The sequence below is a fragment of the Brachyhypopomus gauderio genome, unplaced genomic scaffold (genome assembly GCF_052324685.1).
Source record: "Brachyhypopomus gauderio isolate BG-103 unplaced genomic scaffold, BGAUD_0.2 sc717, whole genome shotgun sequence".
Taxonomy (NCBI): domain Eukaryota; kingdom Metazoa; phylum Chordata; class Actinopteri; order Gymnotiformes; family Hypopomidae; genus Brachyhypopomus; species Brachyhypopomus gauderio.
In genome coordinates, this window is record NW_027507537.1 from 1 (window position 1) to 10,000 (window position 10,000).

Consider the following 10,000-nt stretch of genomic DNA (forward strand, 5'->3'; position numbering starts at 1 on the left):
AATCAAGAGGGCGGGAAAGGCACATTCCACATTGCGCATTGCGTGTTCCGTATTGCAGCCATCCCTAAGCAGTAGGTCGCGCTGGGATTGCTCATTGCGTATTGCGTGTTCCGTATTGCAGCCATCCCTAAGCAGTAGGTCGCGCTGGGATTGCTCATTGCGTATTGCGCATTGCGTGTTCCGTATTGCAGCCATCCCTAAGCAGTAGGTCGCGCTGGGATTGCACATTGCGTATTGCGTGTTCCGTATTCCGACCATCCCTATTTAAGGGTTAGGCGCTGTTAAGATTTTTCAAAGTCCAAGAATATACCAGCAGCATAGACACTTAGAATAAAAAAGAGGCCGTTTTAAATAAAATATACCAGTAGCATAGACACTTAGAATAAAATAGAGGCCTTTTTAAATTAAATATACCAGAGGCATAGACACTTAGAATAAAATAGAGGCCTTTTTAAATTAAATATACCAGAGGCATAGACACTTAGACTAAAATAGAGGCCGTTTTAAATAAAATATACCAGTAGCATAGACACTTAGAATAAAATAGAGACCTTTTTAAATTAAATATACCAGAGGCATAGACACTTAGAATAAAATAGAGGCCTTTTTAAATTAAATATACCAGAGGCATAGACACTTAGACTAAAATAGAGGCCGTTTTAAATAAAATATACCAGTAGCATAGACACTTAGAATAAAATAGAGACCTTTTTAAATAAAATATACCAGAGGCATAGACACTTAGAATAAAATAGAGGCCTTTTTAAATTAAATATACCAGAGGCATAGACACTTAGACTAAAATAGAGGCCGTTTTAAATAAAATATACCAGTAGCATAGACACTTAGAATAAAATAGAGGCCTTTTTAAATTAAATATACCAGAGGCATAGACACTTAGAATAAAATAGAGGCCTTTTTAAATTAAATATACCAGAGGCATAGACACTTAGAATAAAATAGAGGCCTTTTTAAATAAAATATACCAGTAGCATAGACACTTAGAATAAAATAGAGACCTTTTTAAATTAAATATACCAGAGGCATAGACACTTAGAATAAAATAGAGGCCTTTTTAAATAAAATATACCAGAGGCATAGACACTTAGAATAAAATAGAGGCCTTTTTAAATTAAATATACCAGTAGAAAAGACACTTTGAGTAAAAAAGGCCATTTTAAATAAAATATACCATGGCCAAATGAACTTAGAATAAAAGAGGAGAGTTTAGTTTAAATTATACCATGGTTAAATGCTGTTAGAAAAAAAGTGCACAGTTTAATCTTATTTGGAAGGCGCATTGACTCTTAAAGTCCACAAGATGTCACCGGTACTCCATCGTTTTTTTTCTGTTATACCATATGTACGTGCCACTGGGTGGACCCTCCAGACACCTCAGCCTAGTTGAAGTGTCCGATGAAGGTGCACTCATCTGGGCATGAGGTAAAGTTATTATACCAACATCATGTGGAGGTTTTCAAGTCAGAATTTGCACAAAGTCCCTAAATATACCAGAAGCATGGAGTTTTATGAGTGAATTAGTCTATGTCCCTTACTTTGTTAGACCATACACAAGATATTTTCTTCAGGAAATGCACAGAGTCCAATGCTATAACATTGCCAGGTGGTGGCTTTAAGGGAAAAAAGCATAAAAGTGTCCGAAAAACATGCTCTTTAGCTCGGGTACATCCCCAGGATCAAGAAAAATTGTCAGTTTTTTTTTCTATCTTGCTTAGAAATAGGTGTAAATTGACTCTGAAGTGTCATATCAGGCAATGCACAGAGTCCTTAAATATACCAGTAGCATGAGGTTTTTGTTGGAAATTAGTCTATTTCCCTTCCTGAGTTAGACCATATACAAGTAGTAATCTTCAGGCAATGCACAGAGTCCTTAAATTTACCAGTAGCATGAGGTTTTTGTTGGAAATTAGTCTATTTCCCTTCCTGAGTTAGACCATATACAAGTAGTAATCTTCAGAATATGCACAAAGTCCATAAATATACCAGCAGCACGAAGTTTTCAAGTGGAAAATATTCTATGTCGCTTCATTTGGTATACCATAGGCGTCAGTTTTCGGCGAAAATAATTCTATGTCGATAAAAATGTTATACCATACGTATGATTTTGTGTTCAAAAATCGCACTATGTTCCAATTTTGACCAAGGGGTGGATCATCCAGAGGCCTCGATCCTCTGACAGTGCCCGCCGAATGTGCACCCAGACGGACATGCATCTCATTCCCCCTGTCTGGATGATTTTATGAATGGGTGATATGCAAACACCTACCATCAGGTATATAGGGGAGAGGGTCTTCTGAAAGCCACATATATGGTATACCATAAATGAAGACAAGGATTATGGCGCACGCTTTGCCCGACCAAAGGTCACTCCCTGGGCATTTTAGAGGATTTGAGAGGCCTCTTTATGGATCTCACAAATGATCCATGCATGGAATTTTGCACACTTTATCCGAATAAAGTGCACTTTTGGGCTTATGAGAGTAGGTTGGTATGCCTCTCTCTGGATGTGAGGAAGGATCCAGGAATAAAGGCATGTAATGCCACACAATTTATCCGACTAAATGACACTCTTGGGCTTATGAGAGAGGATGAGGGGCCTCTCTGTGGATGTCAGAAAGGCTCCATGCATGAAAGCATGTAATGTCACACACTTTATCCGATTAAAGTGTACATGTTGGGCTTATGATTAAGCATGAGGGCCCTATATGTGGATGTCAGAAAGGTTCCAGGCTTAAAGGCATGTAATGTCACACACTTTATCCGATTAAAGTGTACATGTTGGGCTTATGATTAAGCATGAGGGCCCTATATGTGGATGTCAGAAAGGCTCCATGCATGAAAGCATGTAATGCCACACACTTTATCCGATATAAAGTGCACATTTGGGCTTATGATTAAGCATGAGGGCCCTATGTGTGGATGTCAGAAAGGCTCCATGCATGAAAGCATGTAATGCCACACACTTTATCCGATTAAAGTGTACATGTTGGGCTTATGATTAAGCATGAGGGCCCTATATGTGGATGTCAGAAAGGTTCCAGGCTTAAAGGCATGTAATGTCACACACTTTATCCGATTAAAGTGCACATTTGGGCTTATGATTAAGCATGAGGGCCCTATGTGTGGATGTCAGAAAGGCTCCATGCATGAAAGCATGTAATGCCACACACTTTATCCGATTAAAGTGCACATTTGGGCTTATGATTAAGCATGAGGGCCCTATGTGTGGATGTCAGAAAGGCTCCATGCATGAAAGCATGTAATGTCACACACTTTATCCGATTAAAGTGTACATGTTGGGCTTATGAGAGTAGGTTGGTATGCCTCTCTCTGGATGTGAGGAAGGATCCAGGAATAAAGGCATGTAATGCCACACAATTTATCCGACTAAATGACACTCTTGGGCTTATGAGAGAGGATGAGGGGCCTCTCTGTGGATGTCAGAAAGGCTCCATGCATGAAAGCATGTAATGTCACACACTTTATCCGATTAAAAGTGCACATTTGGGCTTATGATTAAGCATGAGGGCCCTATGTGTGGATGTCAGAAAGGCTCCATGCATGAAAGCATGTAATGTCACACACTTTATCCGATTAAAGTGTACATGTTGGGCTTATGATTAAGCATGAGGGCCCTATGTGTGGATGTCAGAAAGGCTCCATGCATGAAAGCATGTAATGTCACACACTTTATCCGATTAAAGTGTACATGTTGGGCTTATGATTAAGCATGAGGGCCCTATGTGTGGATGTCAGAAAGGCTCCATGCATGAAAGCATGTAATGTCACACACTTTATCCGATTAAAGTGTACATGTTGGGCTTATGATTAAGCATGAGGGCCCTATATGTGGATGTCAGAAAGGTTCCAGGCTTAAAGGCATGTAATGCCACACACTTTATCCGTTTAAAGTGCACGCTTCGGCTTAAGAGAGGAGTTGAGAGGCCTCTCCCTGGAAGTCACAGATGATCCAGGCCTGCAATGGCAGACACTATATCACTTTATCCGAGTAAGAGGCTCCCTCTGAGCAAAGTAGGGGGGGAGTGAGGCCCCCCCCGGAGGTCTGAAAAGATCCAGGCCTTTAAATGACACGGGCTGTGCCCGAGCAAAGTGCCCACGCTGGGCAAGGGGAGGCGTGATGCTCCCCCTTATGGAGGTCGTCCTACCTCCATCCTCACGTAATGTATTTCGACCTGTGCGTATCCGGAGGGTGCTATGCGCAAGCCCGGAAGATGCTGGTTTCGGCTGGCCTTACCGGATCCAATGGTATAGCACCTAGGTGCGCTCTAAGGCCGTAAACCCCCCCCATGTGTTTGAGAATGGTAGGTGTTATACCATTGCCACGAACCACTTATTGAATCAGCCATGCCCTTTCGGCAATCGAGTCTCAGAGGTGTGTCCGAGGGAAGATTTGCCTTGGCGGGCATGGCTGTCTGGCATCTCCCCGACCCTGGAGGAATGCGCTAACGGTGTAATGCAAACACCTACCAGCAGGTATATAGGGGAGCATGCTTTCTGAGCCTTATATGATTGTACCATAATAAGGATCAGAAGAAAGGCAGTGCGTTAAGGTGAACTAGCCCGACTCTAATGCACCTTGACGGCTTAAGGGGAGGGATAAGTGACCCCTGCTGATGGAGGTCAAAGACATCCGTGTCTCTCAGGCCTTCGAACCACTGCTTGCGCCCCGACCGAAATGCCACTGCTGGGCATGGGTGTAAGAGTGGTGACCCCCCTTATGGAGGTCTGTCCAACCTCCAGCCTGCATGCTCCACCTCGGCCTGTGCGTATCCGGAGGGTGCTGTGCGCAAGCCCGGAAGATGCTGGTTTCGGCTGGCCTTACCGGATCCAATGGCACAGTACCTAGGTGCGCTCTAAGACCGTTATCCGAACCCAAGTCCGCCAGGGGTTTTTCTGTTATACCAGTAGCATCGACCATCACTTTGATCAGCCAGGCCTTTTCGGGGGTCGAGCGTCCGAGGTGTGTCCGAGGGAAGATTTGCCTTGGCGGGCATGGCTGGCGAGTACCTCCCCGGCCGTGGAGGAAAACGCATACGGTGCATTGCAAACACCTACCAGCAGGTATATAGGAGAGCATGTCTCTTGAGTTCATCCTAACCTTATAATGGTTATCCCATTCATAAGGCCTGGATGCAAGGCGGTGCGTGAAGGTAACATTAGCCTGACTCTAACACTTTCACCGGTTAGGGGTGGAGTGGTGACCCCCCTAACACTGGAGGTCTCGCCGACCTCCAGGCACCAGCCTCACATGCTCTACCTCGGCCTGTGCGTATCCGGAGGGTGCTGTGCGCAAGCCCGGAAGATGCTGGTTTCGGCTGGCCTTACCGGATCCAATGGCACAGTACCTAGGTGCGCTCTAAGACCGTTATCCGAACCCAAGTCCGCCAGGGGTTTTTCAGTTATACCAGTAGCATCGACCATCACTTGGTTCAGCCAGGCCTTTTCAGGGGTCGAGCGTCCGAGGTGTGTCCGAGGGAAGATTTGCCTTGGCGGGCATGGCTGGCGAGAACCTCCCCGGCCGTGGAGGAAAACGCGTACGGTGGATTGCAAAAACCTACCAGCAGGTTTTTTAGGGAGAGCGTCAATCTCGAGGGCGTTCGGAGCTCTCCCGATCTATTGGCATACGATGCCCGCCAGGGGTTAGGCTCTCGGGTTACCACTTAAGGTTTCTCCCTGTCATAAGAAAGACAACCGGTCAAACCAATGCGCAATGTACAATGAGGTGCGAGCTCATATCCTATATATTGCTCAGAGCCGCAACCTCGGTGCGACATACCTAGGTACAGGAATAGGGCGAGAGGTGGATGCGCTCCTTCAGGACGGGTAGGTCGGCAGCCTCTCGGGTATGATCGTTCACCAACGAAAGCTGTACAAAAGGGGTGACTGCGCTCATTGAGGACGGCAGCCTCAACATGACATACCTATCAAAAACTCTCCCATGAGGTGTGTGCGCTCCTTCAGGATGGGAGGTCGGCAGCCTCGGTATGATCATGATGACCGAGACACAGGCCTTGGGTTGGGCCTAGGGTTGAAGCCTTCTGTGCCGCCCGGGTAGTTCCTCCCCAAACCAGCGGGCATGCCTCTATGGGGGGGCCTCGGTCTGAAAAGACACGATCCTCACCCGGAACCGTCTGAGGGAAGCGTTGAAGGCCGGTCTGTCTACACAGGTGTCCGCTATCGGCGTCCATGGTGTACGGGTGAGAGCCAGCAGTGGATCGGGTTAGTTCAACACATGCTTGGCCTCACCCCGCCTGGTCACGGAATCACTCATTTCTCGGTTACGTCCCACAGTAGCGCGCGCGCGTGCTGGGAGCTGACGAGGGCTCTCTCCCCCACGCTGACGGCGCACCCCTGCTGCACCGATGGTGGGCGTCCGGTACCGAGGTGGGCCCCTGACCCTGCCCGGGGGATGGAGCACGCCGAGGTGGCCGCGACGTTAGCTGGTGTCCCTTTCACCACCGCGGTGCAGCTACCTGGTTGATCCTGCCAGTAACATATGCTTGTCTCAAAGATTAAGCCATGCAGGTCTAAGTACACACGGCCGGTACAGTGAAACTGCGAATGGCTCATTAAATCAGTCATGGTTCCTTTGATCGCTCCACACGTTACTCGGATAACTGTGGTAATTCTAGAGCTAATACATGCAAACGAGCGCTGACCCCTCTGGGGGATGCGTGCATTTATCAGATCCAAAACCCATCCGGCGGGGCGCGGGCCCCCCGGCCGCTTTGGTGACTCTAGATAACCTCGGGCCGATCGCGCGCCCTCCGCGGCGGCGACGTCTCATTCGAATGTCTGCCCTATCAACTTTCGATGGTACTATAGTCGCCTACCATGGTGACCACGGGTAACGGGGAATCAGGGTTCGATTCCGGAGAGGGAGCCTGAGAAACGGCTACCACATCCAAGGAAGGCAGCAGGCGCGCAAATTACCCATTCCCGACACGGGGAGGTAGTGACGAAAAATAACGATACAGGTCTCTTTCGAGGCCCTGTAATCGGAATGAGCGTATCCTAAACCCATGGGTGAGGACCCATTGGAGGGCAAGTCTGGTGCCAGCAGCCGCGGTAATTCCAGCTCCAATAGCGTATATTAAAGTTGCTGCAGTTAAAAAGCTCGTAGTTGGATTTCGGGAGTGGGCTGACGGTCCGCCGCGAGGCGAGCCACCGCCTGTCCCAGACCCTGCCTCCCGGTGCCCCTCGGATGCCCTTGGCTGGGTGTCCGGTCGGGGTCCGGAGCGTTTACTTTGAAAAAATTAGAGTGTTCAAAGCGGGCCGCTACTCGCCCGAATACCTGAGCTAGGAATAATGGAATAGGACTCCGGTTCTATTTTGTGGGTTTCCGGAACCAGGGCCATGATTAAGAGGGACGGCCGGGGGCATTCGTATTGCGCCGCTAGAGGTGAAATTCTTGGACCGGCGCAAGACGGACGAAAGCGAAAGCATTTGCCAAGAATGTTTTCATTAATCAAGAACGAAAGTCGGAGGTTCGAAGACGATCAGATACCGTCGTAGTTCCGACCGTAAACTATGCCAACCCGCGATCCGGCGGCGTTATTCCCATGACCCGCCGGGCAGCGTGCGGGAAACCACGAGTCTTTGGGTTCCGGGGGGAGTATGGTTGCAAAGCTGAAACTTAAAGGAATTGACGGAAGGGCACCACCAGGAGTGGAGCCTGCGGCTTAATTTGACTCAACACGGGAAACCTCACCCGGCCCGGACACGGAAAGGATTGACAGATTGATGGCTCTTTCTCGATTCTGTGGGTGGTGGTGCATGGCCGTTCTTAGTTGGTGGAGCGATTTGTCTGGTTAATTCCGATAACGAACGAGACTCCGGCATGCTAACTAGTTATGCGGCCCTCCGTGGTCTGCATCAACTTCTTAGAGGGACAAGTGGCGTTCAGCCACACGAGATGGAGCAATAACAGGTCTGTGATGCCCTTAGATGTCCGGGGCTGCACGCGCGCCACAATGGTTGGCTCAGCATGTGCCTACCCTTCGCCGAGAGGCGCGGGTAATCCGCTGAAACCCAATCGTGATTGGGACTGGGGATTGCAATTATTCCCCATGAACGAGGAATTCCCAGTAAGCGTGAGTCACAAGCTCGCGTTGATTAAGTCCCTGCCCTTTGTACACACCGCCCGTCGCTACTACCGATCGGATGGTTTAGTGAGGTCCTCGGATCGGCCGCACCGGGACCCCTCGTGGGCCTTGGTGTAGTGCTGAGAAGTCGATCAAACTTGATCATCTAGAGGAAGTAAAAGTCGTAACAAGGTTTCCGTAGGTGAACCTGCGGAAGGATCATTAACGGGTAGCGCCGCCCGGCGCGCCTCCTCCCAGCCTCTGTGCGTCTCCTCGGGCCTCTGGGGAAAGGGTTGTGCGCTTCGGTACCGGACTGGAGATCATCATATGTTTAACGCCTGAACAGCGATGGCGCAAGCTGGTCTGTTCTCTCCAAACAGCCCCCCATCTCGAGCGCACCTCCTCGGTACTCTCTGGCTCGTGCGAAGCGCTAAAAAACACGGTTACGGCCGGTTTCCACACGCACAATGGCGTGAGTCTGGGCCGCGAGGCCCTCTCTCTCTGTCGGCGTGCGTGGGGTTTTCCACATTCGGTGACCTCAGGCTCACGGCACCACCACGCACCCTACGTCTGTTGCTATAAATCGGGACTGTGCCCGTAAAGGACCAGACCCGCGTTGGGAGGTTCGCAGGAGGCTCACGCCACCTTTGTCTTCCTGGGCTCAGACGTCGTCAAAGCGGTTGCGCGTGTGTGGCCGTTGCCTTCCATTTTTCGTCGGGTGACGGGTACCTACTAGTCTTCGAACCAACCCCATACAGCGCTACGAGTGCTCTCCCTTACCGGAGGCATGGCGGGCGGTGATGGGGAGGGCCACGTGTGGACTCTAGCTCATCAACCCCGCCTCAGGCAGCGCTACGAGTGCTCTCCTGTACTGGAGACATGGCGGACGCTGACTGGGTGGTCCCCCTGGTGGCTTTAGTCTTCACACCCTCCACACCCCGGTGCTACGCGTGCTCCTCTCCGCAGGGAGGGGTGGACATGGCGGGCGGCGGGTGAGGAGAGGGGTTCACTGTGTGCTGTAGCTCCCAAGCTCACCTCGGGGCAGCGCTACGAGTGCTCCTCCCTTCCTGGGAGCATGGCGGGCGGTGACGAGGTAGTCCTCTGGGTCCTTCAGTATTCACACACCCCTTTCCAACACCCCGTTGCTACGCGTGCTCACCCAGTCCTCCGAGACGGACAGGGCGGGTGCCGAGTGTGGAGGGGGCCCGCAGAGGGCTGCGGGTTTAAAGACCCCGTGCTCGGGTGCCTGTCCCTCGGGTCAGGCACTACGGCGGGGCGCCCGTCACTTGAAAAATGGTAAAAACCATTTATCATGTTTGGTGCCTCTCACGAAAAAACCAAGAGTACAACTCTTAGCGGTGGATCACTCGGCTCGTGCGTCGATGAAGAACGCAGCCAGCTGCGAGAACTAATGTGAATTGCAGGACACATTGATCATCGACACTTCGAACGCACATTGCGGCCCTGGGTTCATCCCAGGGCTACGCCTGTCTGAGGGTCGCTATTCCCATCATTCGGACTGTGCCTGTAATGGGCAAGACCGCGGTTGGAGGTTCGAAGGTGGCCCTGGTCACCTCCGTCTTCCTAAATTCAGACGCGTCCCGGTCCTCTAGCTCCCCGGCTAGAGAGAGGGGTCACACGCTCCGTGTTAGGTTTCGCTGTGGAGCTCGTCTCCCCGTAGGCTGCGGCCTCCCTGCCTCTCGATCACCCCGATCCTGGTCCTCCAGGGGCCCCGCAATACTCCTACGGCCGAGGAAGAAGCGCGCACGCGGCTGCCGGTGGGCAACCATTCAGGCTGCCCGCGTGCGTGTCTCCCCCTTCCTCACCAGGCCGGCAGGAGGATGCGTGGTCGCGCGGGTGTATCGGTTGGTTCG

The 10,000-nt window shown here is 50.5% G+C and overlaps 2 non-coding genes across 2 annotated transcripts; both read left to right on the forward strand.

Moving 5' to 3' along the window:
• Positions 1-6,512: 6,512 nt before the first annotated feature.
• Positions 6,513-8,351, forward strand: LOC143507660 (18S ribosomal RNA). Its single transcript, XR_013128909.1, has one exon. It is a non-coding gene; the product is annotated as an 18S ribosomal RNA (ribosomal RNA).
• A 1,122-nt stretch (positions 8,352-9,473) lies between these two features.
• Positions 9,474-9,627, forward strand: LOC143507657 (5.8S ribosomal RNA). The gene has a single exon (XR_013128906.1). It is a non-coding gene; the product is annotated as a 5.8S ribosomal RNA (ribosomal RNA).
• The last annotated feature ends 373 nt before the right edge of the window (positions 9,628-10,000 follow it).